Raw genomic sequence first — 23,930 nt, 5'->3', positions numbered from 1 at the left:
TTTTTACTGAAGCAAAATAAACCAGTGATATTTTAACCAGAATGAAGTTATTGCTGTTTTTCAGATGTAAATATACAGAATCTGACTGTAGTATTTCATCATGATCTGTAGCTTTGAGTGCACAGACTCCACCACCTGGAGCTGGTCACAGTCCTGGTAACACCACCCGAATGATGCTGGTGAGTTTTCTGGATGAACTAAAGGAAGTGCTGCAGCCTCCATGTTTCATGAGAGAAAGTACTTTTCTCTATGTCCACAGAGTCATTAAACTTACAGCAGGTGGTGTAGTAGAGTTGATCTGTCTTAGAATATAGAAAGTAAACTGAAGGAACTTTTTTCATTTTTAAAAAAAAAGACCACTGAAAGAAATGAAAGAGGAGAGAGATTTGATGAGTTGCTGAAGGTAAAGAAACTGACAAAACCTGACGTCAAGATTTTGGTTGTTTAGTTTATTTTATTAATACAATTATCATAATAACAATTCATTTACTATTATTCGTCCCCTAGCCACATGGAGGTGCGATAACAATCTAAAATATTTCATTTACAGCCTCGAAGTCAAAACATTGGGAAAAATCTCCCAGTGTATCCGGGTTATGTGACTGATGTAGGCGCCTACTTTGTTGCCTGAATAAAATACATGTTCTAAAAACACCCGCACTGTTTAAGGTATTGTTTTAAACCGTTTCTTGGATATTGTATGTATAAAACAGAATGTATTATAACATCAGGTATTTTTCATGTTGTATAACTTTAGTTTTGAGCGACTCTTCTCGAGCTGAGCGCCGCTGGTGAATGTGTTCAGGCAGCTCGTCGGTCACCTTCAGTCCGGATCCGGACAGTATGGTCGATACAGGTGCTGCTGGTCTCTGAAGGTGAGCGGTTCACTTACATCAGCACAGGTTCGTTTATCATGTTTATGGTTTGAATGTAGGTAAAGCTCAATTTGTTTTGTCGTGTTCAGCTTTGTGAACAGGCGGCTACCAGGCAGCTAACAGGCAGCTAGCACCATGTCACTGCTAGCTTGGTTAGCAGGTTAGATAAGAGTCTGCTGAAGTTATTTAACATGATCAAAGTGTCACATAGACATTTGAATCTGCTTCAGGAACAGCTGATGATTATTCTCTCATCTTTTATAAAATGTCAGAAAATATTCAGTTTGTGATGATAATGATAAAACACATCAGTGAAGCTGGACGGAGGCGGGGATCTGGTGTTTGTGCAAGAAATAAGGACCTGAGTGAAGAATGAGTTATTGAAATAGCTGCTGATCCCTTCATTATTGTTGTGTTTTACACTTTGTGAAAAACATGAGCTTTGTGTTGGACTGATGAGGCCTCTGAGGGACCAGATGACACCAGTAGAACCAGGTCTATATTCTGTATCATGGCAGAGCTTTATCTCTGTCTCTCACTCAGTGCTGCTCAGTCATGGGCCTGCGGCAGTTCTGGCAGAACAACAAAGTCCTGATTGTGATGGGAACAGGTCTGGGTCTGATCCACTGGGGCTGGTACACTCTGCAGTCGAGCTCAGTGCTGCACAAAAACAAAGAAGAGTACATTCCTGAGCCCGCCATCGTCACATACGTCCTGAGTAAGAAAGCAGAGTCTGCTGCTGCTGCTGATCCTGCTGATCCTGCTGCTGCCAAGACCAAGTGAAGCAGACTCAGGTATGAACCTGATCCTCACCTATCACCAGTTCAACCACACACCATCACAGCTGAGCTGCAGTTCCTCTAACGGCCACAGGGTGTCACTGAAGAGAGACTCTCTGCTGTCCAGGAAGTTTCTCAGAATTACCTTCAGCTCTCAGGAAGTCATTTTACTTCACAGTGTCTCATGTCTCTTTGGAAACAGTTATTATGGGATAGGTTCACATAAATTACTAAACAACATGTTTCCTCCAGTGTTAGTTCTGGATTCGTTTCTCCAGTCGTCTCTAATATTTTTACACCTGAAAACGTCATAATAATAACAATAACACTTAAAATAAGAAGAAGAACAAACTTTATTATGAAGCACACAGAGTTTTACACTGGAAAATCCAGATCAAACAATTCAGCACAATAAAATGAAAAACCCAACCATAAAAAAATAAATCTGGAAAAAAGAAGACAAGATATTTAAAGACATGTTTGAGTATTTTCAGATTCTTTTATTGACTAATTAACTAATTGATTACTCAGGAAAATACCCAGCAGATTATTGATGACAAAGATTTTTAGGTATCAGCCGTTTTCTGACTAATATTGTTTATACAGTGTATAAATGTGCATAAACAGGAACCAGTGTGGTGTGTGAATAAAGTTTTTGTGTCTTCCTCCATGCAGAGTGTCAGTATGAAGTCTCAGAGCTGGCTCAGGAGGAACTGGCTGTGGGCGGCAGGCGGGGCCTTCCTCACCATCCACCTGGCCACCTGGGTGATGCAGAGAGCCATGAAGAGCGCCGTACGCTCGGAGGTGGCGCTCAGACAGAAAACTGATGAGGACAAACTGGACTGACGTTTGATACATTTGAGGACTGTGACCAGCACAGACATGTGTTCATCCATCACTCTGCTGAGGAATATTAAATTATGAATCACATCACTGCAGATTATAAGAGCCACCATGTTTATTTCCTGTTTTCTGTTTGATTTAATGGTCGTCTGATGATTGAGATTTGATTTACAGTAAATATATCAATAAATGAACCAATAACATGATCAGCAGTATCAATCAGTTAATTCAAAAAAATAATTAGACTGATTACATAAAGACAATATCATGAAGTGGGACCTGAGCAACACATTTCTGATAAGTAAGAACCTTCTACACAGATAAACAAAAACATCCTGATGAAGATGAGAAATTTATTGATCATGTATTGACTCTGGTTTTTCTTCGTGTCAACAAACAAAACCCTGAGAAGATCCAAACCCACACTGAACTGAATGATCTTATTAACTGAGGGACTGAAACATGTTAGAATAATGATAATTATCTGTGGCTCTCAGCTCAGAGTCCATTGGTTCTTACTTGAAGACGTAAATGTTTAAAAACACCTCTTTAAAAGAAAGGTTCAGAATTTCCAGCTCAACACTAGTTTAAACAGGAAATTGTGCATTTGTTGGGAACTATTTTCAGCAGTGGATGAATCCACATTTGGTGCTGTAGTGCAGTGGTTCCCAACCTTTTTAGCTCCTGACCCTTTAGAGATTATAACCGCTGGTTACCGCTTGTGTTATTTGTGCGTTGTGTTTTGGTCGTATGAAGGTCTGATGATGTCTCACCTGGAAACTTTGAACCTGGATCATCTTTTTTCTTCATGGTGGACTGATGTGGTTCACATGTGGAATGTGCAATATAAACTCCTCCTTTGTACTCGACCTCCCAGTAACAACGACCAGTCAGACCAGTTCCACACAGTAGCTGAAGCCACTGGCCACATCTTTCTGGCTGATAAGGATATTTCTGTTTCTCTATCACGACTTTCACTTATCTGCTGTTATCAGACAGTCTGAGGTTTCTGTGAGCTGTGTTTGCGTCCAGTTCCCAAGTCTTCAAACAAAGTCAGTTAATCAGTCCATCCATGAACGAGTCACTCTCCATGGACACACAGCTGGATACAGGAGAGTCTGGTCTCTGCCGATGAACCCTGATAGAAACACAGGATTGACAACAGAGGGATCCTGATCAGAAGGTCAGTAGATCAATTCTCAGAACGAGAATTTATTGTTTACTATTTGTTGATTAGCTAATCAATTCATGCACTTATTGTTTGAGCACTAGAAAAGTATACTGTTCTTTTTTTCTGAGACAGAGGACATTAAATCAGAAGAACACAAAAGCTGAGACCAACTACTAGATGCTTTTGTGTCATTTCATTTCAGATTAGCACGTTTACCTCTCTTCAGCAGAGAGCTGTCCATCTTCAAAGATAATCGGTCCATTCATGGACCAGCTGCTCTTCATGGACACGTAACAGGATTCAGGAGAGTCTGGTCTCAGTTGATGAACCCTGGAAGGTCAACAGGTCAAACCCCAGAACCAGACAGATAATCTGTCAGAGGAGATCTTCATACTCTGTCTACTCTACATGTCTACATGCATGCATTGTTTTAACACTAGAAATGTACAAGAGGACATTAAAGCATTAGAATAAGGCTGAGACCAACTGTTGGAAGCTTTCATGTCGTGACTTGATCAGTGTTTTCAGTTTTACCTCTCTTCAGCAGAGAGCTGTCCATCTCCAAGCTTATTCGGTCCATCCATGGACGAGTCACTCTCCATGGACACACAGCTGGATACAGGAGAGTCTGGTCTCTGCCGATGAACCCTGATAGAAACACAGGATTGACAACAGAAGGACACTTTGAACCTCAGGAGAAACAGGATCCTGATCAGAAGGTCAGCAGGTCAAATCTATACTGTTTACTGTGCTGCTTTTCAGATCTTTTTCAGAGAGAGGACATTAGATCAGTAGAGTATAAAAGCTGTGTCAAAATCATTTCAGAGGAGCTTCAGAATAACACATTTTACCTCTCTTTAGCAGAGTGCTGTTCATCTCCAAAGTTAACAGCTTGATCCATGGACTTGTCGCTCTCCATGGACACATAGCTGGATTCAGGTTCAGGAGAGTCTGGTCTCTGCTGCTGCTCAGGCCTTCAACAGACACAGAGCTCGCTCTGACTGTGAATAATAATGGAGTGATCTGAGTGCTGAGCCCTGACATGGAGGTTTTCACTTCACAGATGATGAACAGAGACACTCAAACATCTCACTGGTAAAATATAAAAGGAATTCAGTCTGAAACAGGAGGTTAGTGTTGGTGCAGGTGAACTGGACTGACACTAACTGTGAGGGCGAGTGAGTGGATAATATATCTGATATTCACAGGAGATGAGGTGTACTGAGGACTGATGATGGTCAAACAACAAATATCACAATGTGAGAAAAAAAAAACATGAATCAATAAACTACAAGCACATGATCAATCATTACTAATAATCATCACACCAACTAATTCATTCAGAGTTTCAGCTGCAGTGGATTACCTGTTTTAGTTTGTACTTTTGCCTCCTTCTTAATCTTTAAGGATTCAAGTTTAATTTTACCAATAGAAAAAAGTTCTATTGTCAAGTTTTCTAAACTGTAAAATTACAACCTAAATGATTTAACCCAACATTAACTCTGTGTTCAAAACAGATGAGGGCATTTTTTACAAGAAATATATTTTAAAAAATGTTGAAGCTGCAGAAACCACAGATCAGCTGGTGTAGTTCTGCTGTCAGTCCACTAGATGGCGCTTACACCACAATCTGCAAAGGTCTTAGGCCCCTGTATTCAGACCGTTACGGTAATTTAGACCGTTTGTAAATTAATTTCGTAGATTTTTTTCTCACAAACAAACAGTTACCTATCATAGTAAATAATCTGTAACACTGAGGCAGCTGTTTCCATCATCGCTTCATCCGGTTTTAAAACTGCTAAAACGACATGAACTGAGCGGTTGATCCAAAAACCTACACACACATTCAGAGATTTAACGAAAGGAAGAAAGAATCATTACAGAGTCAAATACAGAAAACAAGACACTGAACACACCTTTAGCTTTGGTCTGAGGAGAGAAAATGATCTGCGCCACAGCGAGAACAGAAAGTGAAAGTTTGAGAGGAAAACAGCAGAGAGTTGGAGTTTAACAATAACATCCAGGGTTTAACAGCTGCAGCTTTAACTCCTGTAAGTGACTTCACTGTAAGTCCAGTTGGTTTTATATATACATCTCCAGATCATAACATCATGATGTAGACCGCACTCTCATCACTTCAGCTTGGATCGACAGTAACATCAGGTAGAAGTTCAGATCTTTACAAAGACGTTAAAACACCTCGTTTCCTCTTCAATAAGCACATTTAGTACAGTTTGTATTCAACACTGGAGCCATCACCTGACCGCAGCGTTACCACCGTCTGTGCGTCTCTGTCCAGGTGCGGAGCCGCAAACTTCTTACTGCGCAGCAATGCCACAGCTGCACCGCCCCGTTATTTACAGCAGCTTATCTGGATCAACCAGACATAGACACGTGACTTTATGTCCGTCTGTCGTAGACACCAACGCTCACTTTATTTATTAACTTTATTAACATTAACATTTCCTGTAACTGAATAATAACAATTGTGGCTAAAGTAGTTTGCAGTTTCTATCAGACATGACATTAACATGATGATATACAACAGTATGTATGTATGTATGTTAAATATCCCACTGTTTATATTTGGAAACTAAACTAAAATAAAGAAATAATGACTTCTGCAAACATCCTGAAGATTATTTTTACCTGCTCTGTGCTGTAGATTATAACCCTCTCAGAAACCACCACAGTAAACCACAGCCACAAAAACTATAACTGAAACAAGTCTTATGGTTACTCACCAAACTAACAGCTGCTCACTCATCAATATGACAAAAACCCCCAAAAACCTTTAGTTACCTTCTGAACTTTGCACAGTCCCTCCATTTTAAAGGAGGTCTGATATGAGCAGAATGTTTTTAAATCGCAACTTTTTCTTCAGGGTGAGAACATGAAGCTGTTCAGGTTTGTAGAAGAAGTCATTATCAAAACAGCTTCTGTGTTTACAGGCTCCTCATTAACCAGATTACTGGAGGGTTTTTTCTCTTATATTTGAAATGATCCTCCCAGCTGGATCTGATCAGGCATGTTTTTGTTCTGAGGGTCCAGACTGGTGTTATCTCACTGTGTGATGTGTTACAGTGCTCTGATGTTCCTGCAGGGGGAGCTGTGTGCTGTGTTTCGGCTGCAGTGTTTCCCTCAGAGCTGAATTCTCTCTGCATTAAGTCATCACAGAGAAACCAGGGAACCACACAGAAAACTTCTGCTGTCCGAGCACAGTCACATCCATGTGTTCATTTCATGTTCAAACCTCCAGACTAAACTACATTATTTATGTGGCCACAGGAGCAGTGACGCAGCACAACTGGAGTTTGTGTTTACAGCAGCACACTTCTGTTGTTTTCATTTGACTTCACTTCATGATCAGAATCGTTTTCTAAGATTTGTGCACTGAGGCCTACTGAGAACCTCAACTCTGACTGAACAGACTGAGGAATTTAAGGATTCTTTAATGTGTTCAGTGTAACCTCTAAATCTACGGTTTGGTGGCAATTCTTCAAATAAAATATGAGAGCAGTCACAGATTAAGTTTTTTAGTAAAGAAAGTTATTGTGATGCATGAATGTTTCCTCTTTTCCACTGAGACAGTCAGAGGGTTCAGAGCTGGTACCTAATCTCAAACTAGTTCTTTGTATTTCGACCACCAAAGAACTGGATCTCAGTTGGAAAAACTTGTTCCAAGACTGAGACTGCTTACGTCAGGGCTGGGATATTGTGTCAGCAAGACTGACTAAAGCTTTGTGACCAGCATTTTTAAAAATTTGAAAATTCAGATTCATGACAATCCATCCAATAGTAATTGGCATAGTTTACTGAAAACCACTGATTTCAAACTCTTGGTGCGCAAGAGGAAAAGACAGAGGATGACAAAAGTGAGAGTTCATCCTCTGGGGAGCATGAATATCTGTACAAAATTTTGGACCTATCTATTCAGTGGATGTTTAGATATTTCAGTCTGGACCAAAGGAACTGATGGACATTGGTATGTATCAGAGCCTGGCTGCTGCTAGCATGGCTAAAATGTTTCACAATAAAACCAGTCTGAAGTTTGTCAGACTGTTCTGTATTTAATTTATTCTCCTAAATCAATAACTTAACAAGGTTCTGTAATTACACCACAGATTGTGTTGGCTGTTTTATGCTGAATCAGAATTCAATTGCTTCTTCTCATTTACAGTCGTCTACAGAGACAATTACAGTCATCGATCATCCTCAAGGCTGCAGACGTATGCTAACCACCAGCTAATGCTAATCTCCATGTGTAAGTGTTTACAACATGCATGATTTATTTCATGTTTCCCCCTTTTTTCCTCACGAGGTTCACAACTGTTCACAAAAGTTTCTGCTCACTCCATATATTTAACAGGGATGAACACCAACATCACACTGCTACAGATGCTACTAGCTACAGGGACATGAGGGAATATGTTCTTTTGTCATTTGGATGAACTGATCCTTTACTTTGGGACTGCTGGGTCTTTTCAGGCCATCAGAAACATCCAGCTCAGATTTCACAGAAACTCCCTGCACTGACTGCACTGTGTTTTCAGAGCAGTTATTGGCCGTCCTCTGGCTGCTCGGCCTCTGGTATGTCAGCTCTGAACGTGTTGGATTTAGATAAAGAACGTGCTGGTCTCCACCGACATCAATCACTCCACAGCACTGATATCTCTGTCTGTTCCAGGCCTGCGGGTCGCAGGTCAAGGACATTAAGATACTGCTAATCGCTCCCAGTCAGGACTCAGAACCATACATAGGGAGTTTGTTCTGACTTAGTGTTTTGACAGTGTCCTGTCAATGAAAAGCTTCAGTCAGGTTGCTCTGTTTCGGTCTGCTAAAGTGCCTTTGAGCAAGAGCCGCTCTCACATTTAGAATCGACTAGAGCATCAGTGAAACCACTAAGATGGTTCCTCTTTAAGTTGAGTGTTTTTAAAGGGTTATTTCACTAATACTACAAAATACACTCTCACTCTCTCTTCTGTGTATTTTCCTTCCTCATAAAAAATTTGCAAAGATGATTGTTTTGCTTGCAGACTTTTCCCCTGTGCATTGCTTCATATTGTGATTACCTCCACCTGTCAGTCAGTCGAACAGCGTGAAACCACTTGCTGAACTGTGTTGCGTCAGTTGTGCACATGCACAATACAAACAAAACCCACTCCTGAAACAAAGCTTTAAGATATCCCCTCTTAACGTTCTTGCATTGTAAGTCTTGGGGGCTGAAATATATTCATATGTTCATGTGAGGTTCATGTTACTGCAGAGTTTACAATGTTTTTTGTCTTCATGTGTGGACCAAGCTGCTGCCATCAAATCAAACTTTATTCCTGTTGTGTTGAGTTTCATCTCATGTCACCACCACACAGTTCAGTGAGCTGCTTCTTTTACAAATTGAACACAGACAATCTCGTTTTCGTACTGGAACACAAGTGTTTGGTGTGAAAATACTGTGGAAGAGTGTTTAGAGTACTTATTACTAAAAGCTGAACTTTATTTATTTGAACTCAGTTTAAACTTGATTTTATCCTCCACCTCTCAGCGCTTGAGTTGAAGCGATCGCCTCTGTTGACCCTGCACACATCAGTATTTTTACTTGAACAAATGTGCAGTGTGAAAGGCATCACTCATAGACAATTATGAGCAGACAGTTCCTCTCGGCTCCACAGAGGTTTCTAATGTCTTTCAGTTCATTGTTCTGTTTCTTTGGACCACAGCTTTCCTGTGTTGGTTCCCTCTCGCTGCTTTTATCATTCCCAGCAGCAGCAGATGTTTTCATCCAACAAGCTCTGATAAATCCATTGTTCACTACCTGTGCTCACTAACAGCAGACAGACTCAGTCAGAGAGCAGCTGGTCAGTGCAGCATTCAGCAGCTAAAGAGCCAGATATTCCCCTCAGGACCAAAAACAGGACTAAAAGAAACACAGAAGAAGACCGAGGCAAAGGCAGTCTCTGTCAGGTCAAGTCAGTTTTATGCAAAATCACAAATTTCCTTCATGTGAAAGGGCTGCAGGCCTCGTCCTGCTCACAACCGTCTGTTACAGAGAAGCATTTTTCCCTCCTGCTTCTCCTTCTTGTGGGTTTTATTGCTCTGATTTCTCCTTTGTCATTTTCGGTTCTGTTTTTCTTTGGGCTTTGTTTGAATTCTTCTCACTTTTATTAGGTTTGTTCGAGCTGTTTTGACTTTTATGACTTTTATCGGCTTTGGTTGAACAGTTTCTCTGCCGTTTTATTTTGGTTTTCTTGAGCTCTTGCCTGATTCTTTTACATCCCTGCAGAATAACTGAGCCTCGGTTTGATCACAGTCTGTTTTTTAGGTCTGAGGTGGAGGACGATGGGAAGTGAGCGGCCGCAGCTCCCGGGACTTTTCCCAGGACGAAGGATCCCAGGGTTAACTTCCCTCCGAGTGCTCAGCGTAAGAGCTTCTATTTTTGATTAAATTTCTGAACAGTAGAACTGGATTTGACCATTGAGGGTTTTACTTTTGGTTTTAAAGTCTGAAGCTGCCAGTGGCTTCTCTCTGTGGTTTGCTTTTATCACCCCCAAAAATTACCTTCTCTCACCACATCAAGGGAAACAAAGAGTCAGTGAACCCAGGCTAATTAAATTCCTCTGACAGAGTTAGAGGACACTCAGATGAGAGACGGGAAGACGGAGCAGGAATAGATTTTAATGGATGTGTTGACATTTTAGAGAAGAGAAAGGCTGAGAAACAGATCTGCTCAAACCCTGCAGAGGTGTCAAACAGGCCATGTGTTTGAGCTGACATGTTGTTCTTTGACCAGGTCAGTGATTCTGAACCTGTTTCTATCACGTGCCTCTGAACATGACAACAATGCCCAAAGCACAGGTGCATGACTGTGGAGAGCTCCACCCTGAGGTGTTGGATGTACCTTCAAAATTAAACCTTTAGTAATTTACTTTCTGGCCACTTGTTTGGAGCAGAAATCAGTTGACAGATGATCACATTTTAAGCTGATATGTTGAACTGATCAAACGGTTGCTGATTTCCACATCTAGCTGTCACAGATCACCATGTTCATTCTGTGGAGTTGTGTTTGTCTCCATCTGAAGAATCAGAGAACCATTTTCAGTTATTCTCTCACTGTTCAGATGTTAATTCAAAAAGGTTAAGCTTCTGGTGAGAGATGAGGACAAATAAAAGACTTGTTGACATGTCAGCTGATTTGTGAGACACTCTCTGAGTTTATTAAACAAACAGAGCAAACTCCTGATCCACTTCAAATCAGCAGCAGTAATTGATCCCACATCACAGGGAGAGTAAACACAGGGAGAAGATCGTAGCATGTTTACCTGTTTCTCTGATTTGATATTGATCGGCTGAAGTCTGGTCTGGTCTCTGAGGGGAGAGGAGGGTGTGTTTGTTTTGGTCAGGAAAACACACAGCTGAATAATGGGCAGTTATGGTGCTGCTGTCTACATTTTTGGAGCTGATACAAACTGGATTTGAGGGAAAACCACCAGAAGCTGTCATGCATTAATAGCTTTTTAAAAGTAGTGATGGTCTAAAATGTATTGGAGGTGGTTCAGTCTTAGCTGACAAGCTAATATATGTTTGAAGCACTTTGTTGATCTGATTCTGTTCAGTTCATGTAGATGATGGAGAGATCAAACAGAATGATCTCCTGACCTTTTGGTTTCGAGGCATCTCTCAAACCAACAGACCACCCTGCGAGCTCCCTGACCTCGTGTTTAGCCTCTAATGCTAACGTCCACGTTCTGTCTTTGATCCTGACTTTGCCGTAACCATTTCACTTCCCTTTTTTAGCCACAAGTAATTTATAAAACCCCAGTTCGTTCCGCCAAAACGCTGCTAATGCAGTCGGTGTCAAACTCGTTTACGTCTCTGCTCGGTGGATGTCGGTATATTCTGCATACCGTGGCTTGGCGGCCTGCAGTGTGCTCACCCACGTGGCTCTCTTCCAGATTTAGGATCCCTGAGGCTGATGAGCAACACCGCAGATGTTTACCCCAAAACCAAAGCAGAGAAAATGCTTCCTAAGCAGTACTTTTCCTGTCAACACTACCTACTGGTCTGTCTGGGAACACTGACCCAGGCTGAACTCGGGGTGGTGGATTTGCATCTTTGTTAAAAACAACAGACCACCCAAACTGGACTGAGATGATTCAAGACATAAGAGCAAGAGCTCGTTGGTTTAGCAGTGCCACCAAATCCACTGGCAGTGTAACAATGAGTCATTTCAGCTGCCGAAGTTTAAATTGTGTTGTTCTTCATCATGTGGCTTTGGAGATGCACACGCTTCAAAATTCAGCCATTATGTTGTGAGTCAGACTGAAAACAAAGTCCGACACAAACACTCAGGTCGACGTACAGCAGCATGTGGTAGTCATTACACTCCTCCAACACTATCACAACACACACACACACACACACACACACACACACACACAGTTGTACACACACTCTGGGAGGAGAATTTATGGTATGTGTGACAGTCTCTGCTGTGGGTTTAGATTTAGAGTTTGGAGGGGATAATGTGGCCTCAGGTCAGCTGGAACAAAACTGCTGGCCTCAACTGACACTCCAGTTCAGATTATTAGGAATTTTAATAATCCTCAAAGGAGAAACTCTGTCTTTGTGGTAGAACCAGTGTTAGACATAAGAGTTCAGATTAAACAGCAAGTAATTATAAAGACTAGAAGTTTGGACAGAGGAAACTCTTCTTAGATCCTGACTGGTTTTAGATCCAACCTGTAAATGGTTCTGCATGGAAAACATGAACCAGAAATGCATAAATACATTTTCAAAAAAAAAAAGAGACTTCACCCGAAAGGGACCCGAGAACGGTCAGACCCAGTCTGTGAAGGATTTATTAGACTAGTTACATCCAACATGTGTTGAGCCTGAAATGTCCCAAACAGAGAGAGAACAGCAACACTGGCAGCAGCCTGATGCTCTACCGGTTAACGAGCAGTCACCGAGGAAAAGCTTTCTCACTGCACTGTAGTGGTCACACATTTCTCTTGGCTCTGCCACACTGTTGTTTCATGAGGCTGACCAGTGATGAACAGTTTCAGACTCTCAAGTTCCTTCCCCTGCAAAGTTATTACCATCATAAGATGGTAATAATAAAGTAAGAACTGATGCATTCTATGAATTCATTACACCTCCAGTGACAAATACACCTGCAGAGTGATACTCAGTTGAGCTCAGTTTTGTGTTAGTAAAGGCTTGAAAACTAGACTTTAACTTCTGTGTTTGTTTGTTCCTGTTGTTTACTTTGTTTGTTAGATCTGGTATACATGTTGTTTACATGTTGTTTTCTCTGTGAGTTTTAGTTCCCACACTGCAAAGACATATAATGTTAATCTGAGCATGTGAGCTGGAAACGAGGGATGCTGCCTCATCAACCATAGAGATGATGTTACACCGGATAGCAGGATGTTTACTCCTTCACATCCAGGTACACCTGAGTGTTGAAATACATATAACAACATATAATATTAACAACGGGCAATGATCCTTTTTTTTCACTTTGTATGAATTGTAAGTTTGTTTTTCTTAATTTTGGGGTTTTCAAACAAAGTTAGCTCAACTATAGTAAGTCATCAAAAACATCATAGTATAGTAAGGCGTTAAAAGCCATCAAAAGATTTGTATTGTATAATATGACATGAAAATTGGTTTAAAAAAAGTCATTTATATAAGATGTCAAAAATGGTCCAAAAATGTCATAGTATAGTATGGAGTCAAAAATGTAATAAAAATGTCATAGTATAGTATGGTATCAAAAATGATCAAAAAATGTCATAGTATAGTATGACATGAAAATTGGTCAAAAAATGTTATAGTATACCAAGACATGAAAATTGGTCAAAAAATATCATAGTACAGTAAGGTGTCAAAAAACCATCAAAAAATATCATAGTATAGTAAGGCATCAAAAATGTCATAAAAATGTCATAGTATAGTAAGGCATCAAAAATCATCAAAAAATGTCACAGTATAGTAAGGTGTCAAAAACCATCAAAAAATATCATAGTATAGTATGGGGTCAAAAATGTCATAAAATGGTCTAAAAAATGTCATAGTATACTAAGACATGAAAGTTGGTCAAAAAATGTCATAGTACAGTAAGGTGTCAAAAACCATCAAAAAAATGTCATAGTATAGTATGGGGTCAAAAATGGTCAAAAAATGTCATAGTGTAGTATGGACTCAAAAATGGTCCAAAAATGTCATAGTATAGTATGGTATCAAAAATGGTCAAAAATGTCATAGTACAGTTTGGGGTCAGAAATGGTCCAAAAATGCCATAGTATAGTATGACATGAAAATTGGTCAAAAAATGTCATAGTACAGTAAGGTGTCAAAAACCATCAAAAAATGTCATAGTATAGTATGGCATCAAAAATGGACAAAAAATGTCATAGTATAGTATGGCGTCAAAAATGGACAAAAAATGTCATAGTACAGTAAGGTGTCAAAAACCATCAAAAAATATCATAGTATAGTATGGAGTCAAAAATGTCATAAAAATGTCATAGTATAGTATGGCGTCAAAAATGGTCAAAAAATGTCATAGTATAGTGAGGTGTCAAAAACCATCAAAAAATATCATAGTATAGTATGACATGAAAATTGGTCAAAAAATGTCATAGTACAGTTTGGGGTCAAAAATGGTCAAAAAACGTCATAGTATAGTATGGCGTCAAAAATGGTCAAAAAATGTCATAGTATAGTAAGACATCAAAAACCATCACAAAATGTCATAGTATAGTGAGGTGTCAAAAACCATCAAAAAATATCATAGTATAGTATGGCATCAAAAATGGTCAAAAAATATTATAGTATAGTATGGCATCAAAAATGGTCAAAAAATGTCATAGTATAGTATGGGATCAAAAATGTCATAAAAATGTCATAGTATAGTAAGGCGTCAAAAATGGACAAAAAATGTCATAGTATAGTAAGGCGTCAAAAATATCATAAATATGTCATAGTACAGTAAGGTGTCAAAAACCATCAAAAAATATCATAGTATAGTATGGCATCAAAAATGTCATAAAAATGTGATAGTATAGTAAGGTGTCAAAAAACTTTAAAAAATGTCATAGTATAGTATGACATGAAAATTGGTCAAAAAATGTCATAGTATAGTAAGGCATCAAAAACCATCAAAAAATGTCATAGTATAGTGAGGCGTCAAAAATGTCATAAAAATGTCATAGTATAGTAAGGCGTCAAAAACCATAAAAAAATATCATAGTATAGTATGACATGAAAATTGGTCAAAAAATGTCATAGTACAGTAAGGTGTCAAAAATGGACAAAAAATGTCATAGTATAGTATGGCATCAAAAATGGTCAAAAAATGTCATAGTATAGTATGGTGTCAAAAATGAACAAAAAATGTCATAGTATAGTAAGGCATCAAAAACCATCAAAAAATGTCATAGTATAGTGAGGTGTCAAAAACCATCAAAAAATGTCATAGTATAGTATGGCGTCAAAAATGGTCAAAAAATGTCATAGTATAGTATGGAGTCAAAAACCATCAAAAAATATCATAGTATAGTAAGGCATCAAAAATGATCAAAAAATGTCATAGTATAGTAAGGCATCAAAAATGATCAAAAAATGTCATAGTACAGTAAGGTGTCAAAAACCATCAAAAAATATCATAGTATAGTATGGCATCAAAAATGGTCAAAAAATGTCATAGTATAGTATGGGATCAAAAATGTCATAAAAATGTCATAGTATAGTAAGGCGTCAAAAATGGACAAAAAATGTCATAGTATAGTAAGGCGTCAAAAATATCATAAATATGTCATAGTACAGTAAGGTGTCAAAAACCATCAAAAAATATCATAGTATAGTATGGCATCAAAAATGTCATAAAAATGTGATAGTATAGTAAGGTGTCAAAAAACTTTAAAAAATGTCATAGTATAGTATGACATGAAAATTGGTCAAAAAATGTCATAGTACAGTAAGGTGTCAAAAATGGACAAAAAATGTCATAGTATAGTATGGCATCAAAAATGGTCAAAAAATGTCATAGTATAGTATGGTGTCAAAAATGGACAAAAAATGTCATAGTATAGTAAGGCATCAAAAACCATCAAAAAATGTCATAGTATAGTGAGGTGTCAAAAACCATCAAAAAATGTCATAGTATAGTATGGCGTCAAAAATGGTCAAAAAATGTCATAGTATAGTAAGGCATCAAAAACCATCAAAAAATGTCATAGTATAGTGAGGCGTCAAAAATGTCATAAAAATGTCATAGTATAGTAAGGCGTCAAAAACCATAAAAAAATATCATAGTATAGTATGACATGAAAATTGGTCAAAAAATGTCATAGTACAGTAAGGTGTCAAAAATGGACAAAAAATGTCATAGTATAGTATGGCATCAAAAATGGTCAAAAAATGTCATAGTATAGTATGGTGTCAAAAATGGACAAAAAATGTCATAGTATAGTAAGGCATCAAAAACCATCAAAAAATGTCATAGTATAGTGAGGTGTCAAAAACCATCAAAAAATGTCATAGTATAGTATGGCGTCAAAAATGGTCAAAAAATGTCATAGTATAGTATGGTATCAAAAATGGTCAAAAAATGTCATAGTATAGTAAGGCATCAAAAACCATCAAAAAATGTCATAGTATAGTGAGGTGTCAAAAACCATCAAAAAATGTCATAGTATAGTATGGCGTCAAAAATGGTCAAAAAATGTCATAGTATAGTAAGGTGTCAAAAACCATCAAAAAATGTCATAGTATAGTATGGCGTCAAAAATGGTCAAAAAATGTCATAGTATAGTATGGCATCAAAAATGATCAAAAAATGTCATAGTACAGTAAGGTGTCAAAAACCATCAAAAAATATCATAGTATAGTATGGCATCAAAAATGGTCAAAAAATGTCATAGTATAGTATGGGGTCAAAAATGGTCAAAAAATATCATAGTGTAGTATGGGGTCAAAAATGTCATAAAAATGTCACAGTATAGTAAGGCGACAAAAATGTCATAAATATGTCATAGTACAGTAAGGTGTCAAAAACCATCAAAAAATGTCATAAAAATGTGATAGTATAGTAAGGTGTCAAAAAACTTTTAAAAATATCATAGTATAGTATGACATGAAAATTGGTCAAAAAATGTCATAGTATAGTAAGGTGTCAAAAATCATCAAAAAATATCATAGTATAGTATGGAGTCAAAAATGTCATAAAAATGTCATAGTATAGTATGGAGTCAAAAATGTCATAAAAATGTCATAGTATAGTATGGTGTCAAAAATGGTCAAAAAATGTCATAGTATAGTAAGGCATCAAAAAACATCAAAAAATGTCGTAGTATAGTATGGCGTCAAAAATGGTCAAAAAATGTCATAGTATAGTATGGGGTCAAAAATGGACAAAAAAATGTCATAGTATAGTCTGACATGAAAATTGGTCAAAAAATGTCATAGTACAGTAAGGTGTCAAAAATGGTTAAAAAATGTCATAGTATAGTATGGCATGAAAATTGGTCTAAAAATGTGATAGTATACTAAGACATGAAAGTTGATCAAAAAAGTATAGTATGGTGTCAAAAACCATCAAAAAATATCATAGTATAGTATGGGGTCAAAAATGTCATAAAAAATATAGTACAGTAAATAAAGTATAGTATGTTTGTTACGGATGTAGTATAACTTTTCTTTTTGTTGCTCTCTCTCTGCTCCTCAGATGATCCTCCAGTAAGAAGCGTTCTCAAACGGTGGCAGAAGCGATAAAGGGGAGAAAGAGACACCAGTTGGGCCCAGTGGGCCACTGAATGCCAGTCAGATTGGTGGTGTGAACCGACTGGGCTGCAAGTGAGCTGTTTCAACAGCTTGATAATACTCCTTTCAGTGGAAAGGAGGGTGTTGACCATTAAACTGTTTACTCATATTGTTGTTGTTGATTGTGGTTGAATCTGGTCCCTCTGTTGATTAGTTCTTCTGTTTGAGAATCAGTGTTTTTTGTTGTATAAATAAAATGTATATATATAAATAAAACTTCTTTTTGGTTGCACATTGGTTCCGCTTTGTTTGCTCTTTTTTCCCCCCCTCAGGAACTGGGATATAGTCATGGTATAGTAAAATGTTAGAATTAGGGTTATCTGTAATATTTATTAGGGTTAGGGTTAGGGTTATCTGTAATAGTTAAGCCTAACCCTAACCCTATCTGTAATAGTTACAGATAACCCTAACCCTAATACAGATAGCCCTAACCCTACTAAGTATTACAGATAACCCTAACCCTAATAACTAGCAACCCTACATAACCCTAACCCTAGTAACTATTTCAGACAACTCTAACCCTAATAATTATTAGATAACCCTAACCCTAATAATTATTAGATAACCCTAATCCTAGTAACGATTATACATAACCCTAACCCTAATAATTATTAGATAACCCTAACCGTAGTAACTATTTCAGATAACCCTAACCCTAACCCTAACCCTAATAATTATTAGATAACCCTAACCCTAACCCTAACCACTAACCCTAACCCTAGTAATGATTACACATAACCCTAACCCTAATAATTATTAGATAACCCTAACCCTAGGAACTATTTCAGATAACCCTAACCCTAATAATTATTAGATAACCCTAACCCTAATAATTATTGGATAACCCTAACCCTAGTAACGATTACATATAACCCTAACCCTAATAATTATTAGATAACCCTAACCCTAACCACTAATCCTAACCCTAACCCTAATAATTATTAGATAACCCTAACCCTAGTAATGATTACACATAACCCTAACCCTAATAATTATTAGATAACCCTAACCCTAGGAACTATTTCAGATAACCCTAACCCTAATAATTATTAGATAACCCTAACCCTAATAATTATTGGATAACCCTAACCCTAGTAACGATTACATATAACCCTAACCCTAATAATTATTAGATAACCCTAACCCTAACCACTAATCCTAACCCTAACCCTAATAATTATTAGATAACCCTAACCCTAGTAATGATTACACATAACCCTAACCCTAATAATTATTAGATAACCCTAACCCTAGTAACTATTTCAGATAACCCTAACCCTAACCCTAACCCCTAACCCCAACCCTAACCCTAACCCTAATAATTATTAGATAACCCTAACCCTAGTAACTATTTCAGATAACCCTAACCCTAACCCTAATAATTATTAGATAACCCTAACCCTAGTAACGATTACACATAACTCTAACCCTAATAATTATTAGATAACCCTAACCCTAGTAATGATTACACATAACCCTAACCTTAATAACTAGCAACTCTACATAACCCTAACCCTAGTAACTATTTCAGACAACCCTAACCCTAACCCTAATAATTATTAGATAACCCTAACCCTAGTAATGATTACACATAACCCTAACCTTAATAACTAGCAACTCTACATAACCCTAGTAACTATTTCAGACAACCCTAACCCTAGTAACTATTGCACGTAACCCTAATCCTAATATCAAAGGAAGCCCTTTGTGTTATGTAAGTAGTTCATGCTAGTTTGCTAGTTGCTAGAATTAGGGTTAGTAACAATAGTAATTCATATTAATAGGATTGATAAATAATAAAAGCAATTAATGAGATAGAATTAATAATTCATTCATAATATAGAAGTAGTACAAAATAATAATAGAAATAATCAATAATAGAAATTATAATAGAATTAATCCATAATAAGAGTAGTAATCAATGCATATTTAATTTAGCTAAGTAGAGAAAATAATTAGTTTGACAATAGTTTGAAATCAGAGAAACCTTTAATGATTTTGTTCCAGACAACATTATAACAAATCACAGCAGATAATGACAGCTGATTGACCACTAGGAGGCGCTTTGATTTTATCTCCCAGTCTGAGCTCATAACATTATAGTGTTGTTAGCTTGAACACAGTGTCTCCACTTAAACAACAGGAGATCAACAGTGTTTTACAAGAAGTGGCTGAGCAGGAAGATGGTGGAGGTCTTCTTCTGTGGTGTGTAACAGCTTCATCACTGTTGTTCTCTCTCTTGCTTTAGGTAGAGATCTCCCGCCTCCTCCTCCTGCAGAGACATAACATGTTCATGTCAGAAACTGATCAATGAATCTGATTTTACTATTCTGCTGTGTCTGGATTACTTCTCCATTACTTCTACCAGTGCCCATTACAATTATATTTACAATTACTTCTACATTACTCCTTCTTGAAAATATTACATAGGTATTACTCTTACATTACTTTAAAAATGCCTGATACTTAGACATCAGTTAGAAATGACTTCTATATTACTTTTAAAGTAGTCCTACTTTTAGGGATTACATTCTAATTATTGGGGATTATTTCTCTATTACTTACTTTCTTACCTCTACTTTGGTGTTACATTTATATTTATGATTACTTGTATAATACTTGCATTTTTAGGGATTACACTCACAATTAAGGATTGCTTCTGTATTACTTTTGAAATTACAATTACTTTGACATTACTATTTTTGGGTATTGCATTTATATTTATAGTTTCTTCTGTTACTTCTGTTACTGTTTGTTTTAATAAATTGTAGAGAGTTTGAGGACGTTTTGTTCCCTGATGTTTTTAAAAGAAATAAAGTATTTTCCTACCTTCAACTTCAGTGAATCCAGTTGTTTCTGTCCATACACCTGAAAAACACAGCACAGCATTTATTTCAAACCAAACTGTTGAACTCCAACTATATGAAATTAATTAAAAATGACGACATCTCGTGACAGAACTGCTCATGAACTGAGAATAAAAACATTTAGCAACATTTATCTTTAGAAACCAAGTGACTGAGCTCCAGAAAATTCATGATACAGAGGATTGTGATACAGTGTCAGCTGTGAGACTGTGTATAGACAGGTGTGAGCCACCAAAACAGTGTAGGAGGAAAGACACTGAAAACTAAACACTAACACCTTGTCTTAACATGTACACTAATCCAAGGTAAGAAGTTGATTATATCAGATAAGAGCTTTTTAGAAAAGACATTTCAGAAACCATAATTTTCACTTTCAAAGCTTAAGTGCAGCCAAGTTTAATGCAATGATTTCTAACAGTAACCTAAGACTAAACTGAGCTCAACCAAGTATCGAGTCACTACAAATAAATTACTTCTCACTAACATACACAACAGGGAATCAATAAATGGCTATGGACAGACTCCAAATCCACATGTGCTATGTATCCTGGAGGAAGATTAAAAACGTGACCGCAAAGCAAGAACTAAACAGCTGACAAGACAACATGATAAGATGTGAAACGACCACATCATTAATAGATGTTAAACAGCCGGGCACAGATGCAAAATGATGCCAAACGCCCGCAAAGACACAAAAACCTGAGAAACAGACGCTGCAGAGCCGCACAGCTCCAGTCAGACACACAAACACACTCCTACCCGCACAATAAAAACGACTTAACATGGAAGTACGACCGAAAAATAACATTTAAAAGAGAAGGCTAATGCGTTTGCTCGTTGCTACTTAGCTAGCTCGTTAGCTTACCTTCCCGTCGCAGCTGTGCTCAGAGTCCAGCCTCAGTCCAGCTCCAGAGCTTGTTTTATTTTACCCAGACATCTTCAGTACTGAACTTTATCAAACTGCTAACAAACCAAATCAACGAAACGACGACTCAAACGCTGTTTGACTCCGTATTTTCACTCTTTTCTCCCACTTTGTTTTCCTGCCGCCATCTCTTCCGTCTCCTCTGAGTAGGTCACGGGATTACGTCACACGTCACGGCCAATGACAACACACGCCAGCCAACGTAGACAAACAAAACGCTCATTGGTCCGTTGATTCTGCTCTGCCAGCAGCGGCTCCTGATTGGTCGAATCAGCGGAGGCTGTTGTATTTACTTTCCCTCCCTGAAAGTTAATACTCATTCTTTAATCTGCTGATGATGTAACGAGCTGTGCAGCGTGATGCGTTCATGTTGTACATGGAGAACAGGAGGAGTTGAACCAGGATCACTGGTCCTGACTGCTGTAGAGGACGTGGATCCAGGTGTCTGGAGTTATTATACAGACATGTTTGGATATGGATCTGCATCATGTATACTTTAATATTGTTGACACTTTGAGCACACTAGTGTTACACTCACAGACTGCATATGAACATAGAATTTATAAAATAAAACCTGACTTTGAATCAAAGCTGTCAGAATTCTCTAAAGTTAAATGTGTAGAATTGAAATAAAGTTGAAATAAAGTTTAAAGCAGGCAGGGACAGACGTGACGTGAAGATAAAATGATGTTTGTTGTGGCGGGACATGATGTGATGTCTCAGTTTGACCAGATCTCTACGAGATAAACTACAGCGTCTTCACTCAGAGAACAAGCTTCTTTGTGCAGACGTTGTTTTCTCTCTGTTTGGAGATTTGATTGTGAGAAATCGAGTCAAGATGTTGGACCTTTAGAAAACACAGTGGACAGAAGCAGAGCTGAGAGGAGAGAGCGACAGTAAAACTTGTGAGGGAACATGATGGGATCAGTGTTACTCCTCTGCTCAGCCTCAGGGAGTTGACGTCAGTCCCTTTCTCCTCGCTGTCTCCAGACTCCTGCAGTTCCCACAACTGTCTCTGCATGGCTGAGTCATACTGCCCCACACACACACACACACACACACACACACACACACACACACACACACACACACACACACACTCTTCCACCACACCCCTTTCAGAGCAATTTGTGCAAACACTGAGTTCTTGAGTTACCAAAGCCATAACAACCAGACTGGAGTTGAACTTTGAATCGATTCTCTCGGGGTTGGAACCGTACAGCTCCACATCTGTTCACATTATTAGTGCAGTTGGTCACAGCGGGCATCGAACCTCCAACCCCCCCTCTGGCAGCGTTAGTGCCTTGCTCCACAGAGGCTCCACCCCCACCCCGTCCATCGGACTTTCAGACTTTCCTGTCTGCGTTGGAGCGAAGCCTCTTCTCTCTGTGGTCCACAGAAAGGCCGACTCGGGTTTCTCAGATGGATTAGCGGGCGATGTGGAGGCGGGCGTTGGGCGTTCGCTCTGCTGTGCCAGCGGCCTTTGAAGCAGTGAGAGCACAGAGGCTCAGATTTCATGACTCCAACATTAAAGCTGCAGAACCACTGAGGGACAGTGGACTGTGTTGGTGGAGCTGGACGATGCATCGTGGTGTCAGACCAGTGTCACTCTGCTCGCTGATGATGGCGCCGTCCATCGGTCAAGACGTCTCCACCAACACCGCCCTGATTTCCTGCTGCTGTGGGCGTTCAGGGTCTGCTGATGGTTTTGCTGACCTCTGACCTTTCCCTCTGGTTCTGAGAACAGTTCAACTCTGCATGTTGTTTATGTGTCATCAGGAGGGCTGGGTTCTGATAGTCTGTTCCACTCTGGATCCAGCTCAAGGTTCAGTTTATTCATGCATTAAAAACAGTGAAATTACAGCTCTCCCACTCTAATCACACAACAACAAACAAACAACAAGTAAAACCACAGAGAAACACATGACGCAACATTTCCTACCGAGACACTCGAGGTTTCTTAAATACTCTCTGTTCAGCTCCAAAGCTAAAGAATATTTAACTGAACCTTTTTCAAATTTCAGTTAAAGACGCAACAACAACGAGTGAACTGACGACAGCAGTGAAGATAAAACACGAAGCAAGAAACAATAAACAGAGTGAAACACAGAGACTGCAGCATCAGGAAAAAGACATGTTACTGTTGTGTAGTGTTCAACACACAGCTCAGTTTAACCAGTGTTCAACCAGCCTCTGCCTTCATGGAGGGAAACACAGTCCAATCTAAAACCTGTGCTGTCAACACAAACGGAGAACAAACACTTTCTGGACTAAAACATGCAAAAACTGAACATTCAGTAGTTTAAATATGTCAACAAAGTAAAAACAATGAAGTTTTTTCCTCTGAATGAAATGTGTTGTGAGAGACGGAGACAGAGTCTGAGTGGAAGCTGTGGCCTGGACCAGGCCGAGACCATAATGGCGGGGGGGTTACAGAGAGGGGGGTGGTGGGGGTGGGGGATTGGCATCATGGAGTTACTCAAAGCATGAAAACACACACACACACTCTGCTGTCCCATCAAACCCTCACTGTGTTTATCAGTCTCTGTTTGAAAATCACCAGGTTGCATAACAGCAGAAAAATGCACATAAACGCTGCTTTCCCCTCGGAGTCGACCGCACTGCAGCGGCCTGTGGAGGAGCAGG

General features: G+C 38.6%; 2 long non-coding RNA genes across 2 annotated transcripts; one reads left to right on the top strand and one right to left on the bottom strand.

The window, feature by feature from the left end:
• Positions 1-7,402: 7,402 nt before the first annotated feature.
• On the top strand, positions 7,403-17,713 carry LOC108874646 (uncharacterized). Its single transcript, XR_001959748.2, has 4 exons — positions 7,403-7,932; positions 9,988-10,085; positions 12,992-13,116; positions 17,398-17,713. It is a non-coding gene; the product is annotated as an uncharacterized LOC108874646 (long non-coding RNA).
• A 1,749-nt stretch (positions 17,714-19,462) lies between these two features.
• LOC127142522 (uncharacterized) lies at positions 19,463-22,100 on the bottom strand. The gene is made up of 3 exons (XR_007813337.1): positions 21,225-22,100; positions 20,322-20,360; positions 19,463-19,764 (listed from the first exon to the last, which is right to left on the bottom strand). It is a non-coding gene; the product is annotated as an uncharacterized LOC127142522 (long non-coding RNA).
• Positions 22,101-23,930: the final 1,830 nt, after the last annotated feature.

The sequence above is a fragment of the Lates calcarifer genome, linkage group LG5 (genome assembly GCF_001640805.2).
Source record: "Lates calcarifer isolate ASB-BC8 linkage group LG5, TLL_Latcal_v3, whole genome shotgun sequence".
NCBI classification, from domain to species: Eukaryota; Metazoa; Chordata; class Actinopteri; family Centropomidae; genus Lates; species Lates calcarifer.
The sequence above is the reverse complement of the archived record's forward strand: the minus strand, read 5'-3'. Positions and strand labels throughout refer to the sequence as shown.